The sequence below is a fragment of the Cloeon dipterum genome, chromosome 1 (genome assembly GCF_949628265.1).
Source record: "Cloeon dipterum chromosome 1, ieCloDipt1.1, whole genome shotgun sequence".
Lineage (NCBI taxonomy): Eukaryota > Metazoa > Arthropoda > Insecta > Ephemeroptera > Baetidae > Cloeon > Cloeon dipterum.
This window is the reverse complement of record NC_088786.1, coordinates 17,202,462-17,211,438: the sequence shown is the minus strand read 5'-3', so window position 1 is coordinate 17,211,438 and position 8,977 is coordinate 17,202,462. Positions and strand designations below refer to the sequence as shown.

Here is an 8,977-nt window from a genome sequence, read left to right as displayed (position 1 = left end):
TATTTTGTTATTTTTCTGTTACTGAGAAAAATTTTAGCTTTGGGTCTAAACATTTAATTGATTAACAATTTTAAAAAAAAAATCAATTCGATCAATTTTGCGGTTCTTACAAAAAATTTTGGTATATTTCTAATGCGTCACCCCCGCCATGGTCAACCAAAATTGGAAGGGAGCCATGTTTATTAACAGACATATGTTCACGAGACACGCTTGTCACGGTTTTCACTATTTGATCTGTAATAAATTGACCTATCACTCCTGCGCGAGTGAGGACTGCGAGTGCAAATTCTGTGATATTAAACAAATTAACTTTTACCATTTTTTTGAATGTGTTAAGAACAATCTGACGTTCTGCCAAGCCGCCAAAGCAAAAACGAGCATTGATTTGTGATTTAATTACTCTGTATTTTATGTCTGTTGTACACCTTTTGGTGTTTAATAAATATTTCATTCATATTTCTAATGCTTATCTATGAACTTTTTGGGTGTTTACATGCAGTCATATAGCAAAATATCCTGCATTTTAGGCTAACAATAATTATCAGTAACGTGTCACGGGAAGAAATGCGCCGTTCGCCGCATTGCAACCCGAAACACGAGGGGCGCGCACACACACACGGTATGGTTTTTGTGTGTCCTTGCAGGACACGGCCGTCAGGCGATGCCTAGCGAGCGTGTGTGCGGTGTAAAAAATTTGCAGCCCTTGCAGTTAGGGGTGGATCGAAGCAAGGAGCGTAGTTGGCTGGTCTGCCGCCAGGCGCTCGAATCGATTGGCGGGGTGCGCACGCCTTGTAGACCGGGACGGACCACGAGGAGCTGGCAGCTCGAGGCGGCCCGCCGCAAAGAGTCGCCTGCGTTCGAGGTGTCCGCATCTCGCTCCGGCCGACCCACGATCGAACATTCTCTGCATTGTTGTGTGCGGTGCGTGCGGATTGCCGGTTCGCCATCGTGTTTGTGTGTCCCAGTGACTTTGTCCCGTGTCTCGCAGCGGCCAACAGCACAGCCAGACAGCCACGCTCTGGACAGGTTAGTTCCCGCCCGCTGATCCACGCTGATAAGGGTTGAGGGTTGGTCTCCGAAACTCGACGACTGGGGTGGGAAATTCTAGTTAGTTATTTTATTTTTATTTTTTAAAACAAGGTTTGACAAAAGGGAATAAAATTGACAAAAGGACTGTCCGGGTTTCTTCTTGGAAATAAACAATTGCAACAATAAACACCTTTTATCAAAACTGTTTGAGAGACTTCTAAAAATAGCAAAATCTGGTATTTTGCTATTGTTAAAATTAAGAAGATTTTCCTTGGGAAACTTACCCATACCAACTTAATTTTAGCATCCTTTGTTCTACACGAAAAACAAAAACTTAATACCAAAAGAACATTCAAAATAGAATATATTAAATAAAGGTTTGTTTTGATTTTTAACAGGGCTTTATTTTTTCAATTCTTTGAACGTTCAGAATTGAAGATCTCATATGTAAATTATCTTAGTTTTCTTAGCTATGAAGCTAAGATTTAAATTTTTTAGCATTTTAAGTAGATTTAGTATGTAATTCAAATAATCTTTTAAAAGTTTCTATTTAAAATTAAATCATCACACATTTTTCAATGTCTTCAAGACAATATCTTATTTTTATTTCTTGTTTAGAAATAGAATTAAAATTAATTTGTTTTGGTGTTGTTAAAAAGACTTGTTTCTCTCTTATCTTTTGATCTGTACTTTTCAATATTTATGACAAAATGAAATAAACTATCATCTGGAAAACCAAGATGAAACATTTCTAGATGTTTTTAATTTTATTTACTAATTTTGGAGAAACCGGACGGCCAATTTTTCTAATATGAAACATAGAATTCAAAGAATTAGATTAATGTTACCCACGGTTTCTTCGTTTTTTAATTAGCTAAACTGAAATGAGCCACCAGTGTGCAATTGAGTGAGTAAAAAACGCGCCTCAAAAAGCACACCGTCCTTTCCTGCATTTTTTTGTGACTCAGGAGGGTTTTGCGTTGTTTTTCCAGCGGCTCTTTGTCCCCGCCCGGCGCTGGGAATAAACAAATGGCCAAATCAGAGGCCGGTAAATTGAGTTGCCGTGGGCCGAAATTGCATTTGAACTCTCGTGGACCCAAGAGTGCTAAAGGTCTTCCTTTTCCCCTCGACGAACAGCGAGAGCCGCTCGCTCACCTAGACTTTTCCCTCTCACACGCCAAATTCCTGCCGTTTTTTGCTGCTGCGCTGTCGAAAAACACACCGCACTGTCCACTTTTCCTTTCCGTTAGCGCCGATGCTCGATTTGGAAAAACAATTCTCGCTGTAGGTAATTGTTTCTCGGACTGAATGAACCATGAAAATTTTAAGAGCTCTCTGTTCTCATCACGGATATTTCTTTTTTAATAAAAAGAAGCTTAAAAAGAAACGATAAACCAAACAAAGCGTATCTCCTAGGGCGTTTGTAAATTTTTGTGATATTTTACGCAGCGATACCTTGCTCTTTTCAGGAAAATGTTTTACAAATCAAATTTATTTTGTGAAAATATGTACAAAACGGTGTGTATGTTCTCTGCCAGTTCTCTGATGTTCAGATATAAGGCTGTAAGGTTAGACGGTTTTGTGACACATTATTTTAGCTAAATTTTAAAGTTTTTATGGCACTTTTCCAAAATTAATATTTCAATATTGTTGAAATTTCTATAAAAAAATGATTTTTATTAATGAGTAAATGACAACTAATGCACGAATTAAACACAGTGAAATTATTTTTTAAAATTTAAAACTGCGAATTTTCAACCAAGAGTACTTTTTCACTTTTTGTATGTATTGAACGTCATTTTTATTCGTAATTAAAATAAGCCCTATATTTAATAGGTGACTTTTTTGAATACTTCTTGCATGCCATCGAAACGGAAAAGGCACGCGATTTTACCATGATAGAAATATGTGTAAATTATTAAAATGTTCGAGACTAGCAACATTCTCTTTACTGGATTTTTATTACAGGGAAATAGAAACTGACACAATATGTCTAAAAATAATAACGAAACCGAATTTGCAGAAGGAAACCCTCACTACACTTTTACTCTCCCGTTTACAGATTTCAGTTGAGGAAGCCCATGATGTTTTAGTAAAAATATTTCCTCAAAAGCAGCTTATTAAGTGGATACTTTCGTAATTGCTGTGTGGCCTGCTGCAAACAAAGGTTTCCGCTGACAATCACATTAAAACTTGCTTCGAAAGCCACGAATCCGGGAAGCTGCACTGCTCCAGACCCTTTGGCTTTCAATAATATTCATCTGTCGGCGCGAGACGCGAGCGAGGGATTTTAAGAGCCTTAAAGTCAGTCGCAATTTGGCAGCAGCACGCGCGTATTGACACAAAATTACAACAAGCAAGCGAGCGAGTCAGCCAGCCGTTGGCACATACACGCATATACACACGCGCGCGAGTTAATTAATTTTGGCTGACGACGGCAGGCGTCTTTAGCCGCCCAACTGTGTGCTGCGTGTGCGAGCGGAAGGGGAGAGCCAAGCTCAGCGCCACCCCAAAGTTTATAATTCAATTATTAACTCGACTGCCAAGTTTTCAGATTAAATATAAATAATAATAATTATTGCGAGCGAAATTCTCGCTCCGTGCCATTCAACTTGGGGCTCTGTTTTGACTCGAAACTTTTCCCATTCGAGATGAGAGAAGGGTGAAGAGGGATTGTGAAGAGGAGCCGATCTCTCGAAAATGAGATGAGAACAAGACGCGCGCGCGGCAACGATGAATAGTAACCCTGCGCGAAATAAAGATGCTCATTTACCGCCGCCATATCAAAGAAATATGAGCTCTTTGCCGCGTTACTAAACCACTCTTGCGTAAATGTTTACGTGCGTGCTTAATGATAAAACATCTCGTGCCATACATTTGCTAGAAAGACGCCGCGTGCTTGATGTCTTAGAGAAAATATTCAAAATTGCAAAAGATAAACGAATTTTATTTCAGGATTCATTCCAATGAAGTTGTGGAACGGAAAATGAAAGAAATACACCCAAAGGCAAATTATGAAATCTCCATGTTCATTAATTAAGTCTTTAAATTTTTTATTTTAGTTAGTGTTCAAACAAAGACTTACAGCCCTTAGACCTTTTTTGGCAGTGCAGACTACCAAAACTATTATTATTCAAACTTAATAGAATAAAAATATTTGAATTATTTTGAAATTCATGTTTCAATGAATCAGGCATTGCTCTTCGTGCTCTGAAATTTGGGTACAAATTAAACAGTTCGAAATTTGTACCAGCGCAAAATTTTGCTTTAAAATGAAAATAGAAACCCGGAAACTTTAAACATGAGGCCTGTTTCAAATTGAAGAGGAGTAGGAAAGAATTTGAAACCCTTGTTATTTCATGCTTCTCATTCTCCTATACCTTCGCACAGCAAATTCCTATTTCTAGTGTTTGCGTCCCTTTTGGAAACAAAATCGCGTACGTTTCACACTGGGCACAAAAAGGTGGCGTAAACCGTGCCTTAGTAAGAGCGGCAAAGCCAACCTTTTGGCATTTGCACACATGCACGCGGCTCTCTAATCCGTTTAAAAACCGTGGCGGCACGCGAGAACTGCTGAGGTTTTTTCCCTGTCTCGCCTTTCCATTTCCATCCCCGGTTAAACAAGCGCCAGCGATGTGAACCATTGAAGCGTGCAAAAATTTATTCGCTGTTTTTCCCCTTGTCCCACGAACTGGATTATCTCGCGTCAGGCGGCATTTTTAATTATCGCCTCGGCGTCGACGCGCGTTTAATCGCCGATCCGGATATACGTACATGCACCCACCCTCGCACGCCTGTATAGCAGGTATCTATCTGCAATGTTCATTGCTTCGCCCACGACCCAGGACCGTCTCACTTACGGGCTAACCAGAAAATTTTGCTCCGCACTGATTCAATTTTTTAATGATAAAAGCTGAAATTCAAAGGAAAGGGAGGACACTAGATATTATCGGAATTTTTTAATTTTCTTTATCAGTCTTATTAAGTAGTTAATCTAGCATGCAGGTTTTATGTTGATTATTTTAATTGTAAAATAAATTTTTTTGATGCTATGTTTTGTCTTTGGTGAAATTTGGAATTGATTTGGACTTTCATGAAATGAATTAGGAGGAAATGTTTAAATTTCATCTTTAAATTGTTGGCCAAAATTTTCTACTGTTTTTCTATTTACCGTAATATTGCTAAATAAAATTATAAAAAAACAGGTTTAAAATTTTTATCACATGTACTCAATTAGAACATTACGCTAAATTATTAACTGATATAAATTCAAGAACCTAATGAAAGAGACCTTTTGGTATTTTCCATTAAACCATATCCCACGAACAAATGCGTTATTTTATCCTTATTAGCGCATTCAGATACACTCTGATTCTTATAATAATTTTTGAGTAATTACACATAGAAACTTTATGCATAGGCTCTACAACAAACAAATTTTGCAAAATCAAAATGATAGCTTGCGCACTCCATTCATATAACAAAATATTGTGCCTCGTCTGATTTTCTTGTTGTGCTGCGCAGCCTGCAATCCAGGTGGATCCGTTCCGTTTGCGCTGCATTCAACTGCGCCCCATAAATAAGCGGCGCCCGTCCAGCGCCAGCCAGAGCACCCTTCTTGACAAATACAATTGCGCTCGTTGTTAATCGCAAAGATTAATTTCGCCGAGTGCGGCGGAGAGAGCCGGGGCCGGGGGGTGGGGGTCGAAAGAAAGCAAGTGCACCCGCGGGGGAGGCGACATCACGAGTACTGAAAGATAAAAGGACTCGCTCTTCTATTATAGTGCTACATGCGTTTTTTTGCACCGCCGCTTATCTTGCATTGCACTCTGGAGTCTGTGAACTGTTGGACTTATCACAGTTGAACGGCTTTCGATTATTTAGAAGTTTAATCAGCTTAGAGAGGCGTGCTGCGTTTAATTGCACTTTTATTGCTGCGTAAACTGAAAATGCTAAGGCTTTTATCCGCTTGAGTGCTGCTCGAAAGTGTTGCAACCTATCAATTTGTTTGAAATTGGATTGATTTTCTTTCTGTTTTGTTTAAGTGGATAGGTGCTGCATAATTCTGACAAACATTTTTCAATATTTGAAAAATGCGACCACTCGAGGTTGTTTTCATGTTGAATATAATTAAAACCAGGCTTCATCCTCGTTGTCAAAAAAGAGAAATTCGTCGAGAACTGGTCGAGGAATAAAAACGACGAATTTCTCTTTTTTGACAACGAGGATGAAGCCTGGTTTTAATTATATTCAACAAACACTTTTTACCTTTTACCTTAAATATTTTCCAAAAAAATAGACCGAGCTAAAATTTTCTAAAATTGTCTTCTTTTTTTCTAATTTTTGAGAAAATTAGTCTCAAAGTTTTCATGCTAATTAAGCGGCGAGCACTGTGTATCCTTACTGATGAAAAATCATGATTTATTGAGTTAAAAGTTGTATTTAGCTCATAATTCGAACTACGTTGGATAGATCGCGATGAGGAGAATCGAAATCAAGTGAAAATTCATGGTCAAACTGTTTAATTTTTTGATAAGTTGGGGAAAATTTGAATTTATCTGGTTATCAATCCTGATTTAATTATTTGATCAACTGCTTGGCAACAATTTAAATTAATTTCAATTGTTTTCCAGTATCAATTCACTATCAATCCTATGACGGCTTGTTGGCATTGCAAAAATTACATTGCCGTATGTCCACGCTGTGAGAAGCGCCGTAACTTCCGCTCAGTGAGTTGCATCTTAAAGCGCAGGCATTTTTCTCCGCAATGAAATTTTATATTTGCTCTCATGTTGCGAGACAATAAATGTTAATGGCGCTGCAACGGCGCCACTGTCACCATCAACCTCGCAGTTGCAGTTTTAGAGCGGCATTTTTTCTAAAAGTGGGTAAGCATTTAATACTTATAAATAAAAAGGTTTTTGTAGTTTTTTTCGAGGGTGAAATTTTTTGACAGTAAGTTACATTTTTTCCAAAAAATATTTTAAGTAAATATTCTTGAAAATATAGCTAATACTGGAATGTAGTATGCAGTGCAAAAAATTATGAAAACTCGGCCAGTTATTATTTTAATTTAAATTTGTAATAAAATCTAATGAGTTAATTTGAGCTTATTTGTTAATGGCTTGAAATTAGAGACTCGTGTTCACTTTTATATTTTCAAAACTTCCTACAACAATATGTACTGAAAATGCGCAGCACTTATAATAATTTAAATATTTTTTATGTTTTTGTTTGGACAGGAAGTTTTGAAATAAAATTATTTGATCTATATATTTTCCCATACGAAATAAAAAGTCAATCATGCTTTATCGAGCAGATCGACATCAAATGTGACTAAAAGTGAGACGAAATGGCCTCATAAAACAGACGATCAATAATAAATTTGAACGTTATTCTCTCTCATGCAATTTCGAGAGAAATTTCGTCGGCAAAAAGCCGAGTGCTCCACTCGGCGCTGTGCACCCCTCCAATTGCGATTTTCTCGTGCGAATAGCGTACATACTGCTCGTCGAATCAGGGGGTGGGACGGCAACTAATAATTTAATGGAGGCCGCCGCTTGCACTCCCGCATAATGATGCAGAGAGAGAGAGAGAGAGAGAGAGGACGCACCCCCGAATTGTACCGAGAGCGGAACACATGCACACACGCACTCGTTGGAAATTGATCCGTGCTGGAACATTTGCAGCGTGTGTCAATATTTAATGGGGCACGCAGAAAAGAGGCGGAGAGTGAATGGCAAGCCGATCACTTTCTCTGCGCCGACGGCATTAAAAATTCACACCGCAGCTTCTGTCGAGATAATCTAGTTTCACTGCCACCACCGCGATATGCGAAAATAGTGATGCGCGAGCGACGGATGCGAAAGCGGCGAGTCTGCTAATCGGCTTAAATTTTGTATTGGCGCTGTGCAGAAACGGGAAAAGGTATTGGTGGAGCAGGAATAAAAAGGGAATATTGCAAAAACGCATTAAACTCTGCATCCGAAATATCCGAATCAATTGAGACATTTTTGTTGGAAATTTCACATCGAATTTTAGATCATCCTATTTAAATTTATAAAAAATCCGAAAGAAAACCTTTCAAAAACACAAACAATGATAATATATTAGTAAATATCTCACGTTTTGATCAAAATGCTAAGCAAAATATCGGTTTCTAAATGGGAAAATTGTATCAAAAGCTTTTAAAAATACATTTGGAAATAAAATGATTTTATACATTCTATTGAAAATTGCCAGGAAATTTATCGAAAATGAAATTAAAACAGTCAAAATACTGGGCTAAATATTTTTTAATTAAAACGATATGTATCTGTTTTTCAATAGGTTTAAATATAGGAACAAAACCTACGTTTGTAAAAAAATGCATTGATTGAAAAACTGATTAAAAATTTTGAGCTAAAAAATAATAACGTGAAGCTAACAATATGCACTTATCCATGGTCATTCTTTATTTCGACAAACGTAACATGAAATATTGTTTATCCAATTAATTCTTGTTGGAATAGATTTTATATTTCGAACGCACGTCATCGCATGTAATCAATCCACAATAATTTAGCTTTTGAATCAATTCAAACATCAAATTAAACTATTTTCCGGTTCAAAGCGAATAACGATATAAAAACTTGCTACTACGTGCTAACCATTTATTTTCCAATTAATATTTGCCTCAAAGCGGTTTCTCATCATTTGATAATTGGTGCAAATTAAAAGGACTCGTCCGGACGCGTTGGTGGTGACAATTCCAATTAAAGCTCACAGAGGATCAAACAACGCGATCAATCACCAAGTTGTTCCATACCGCTGAACGAGGCTTTGCACGCACGCACACACGCATGACAAAAGCGCATCGCCGCGCACGGAACACGCGCTAATTTGTTACACACACGCCGTTCGTTCGTTCGTTCACTAGCGAGAGCGTGCGGAGGCAATTGCGAGAGCG

General features: G+C 37.9%; 1 protein-coding gene across 2 annotated transcripts in view; it reads left to right on the top strand.

The window, feature by feature from the left end:
- The first annotated feature begins 810 nt into the window (after positions 1–810).
- The window catches only part of LOC135939432 (uncharacterized), a 175,800-nt gene continuing 167,633 nt past the window's right edge, over positions 811–8,977 (top strand). For both annotated transcript variants that reach the window (XM_065483858.1, XM_065483833.1), the window contains exon 1: positions 811–1,026. The gene's annotated coding sequence lies outside the window, so the exon portion shown is untranslated. The remainder of the gene's footprint in view (positions 1,027–8,977) is intronic.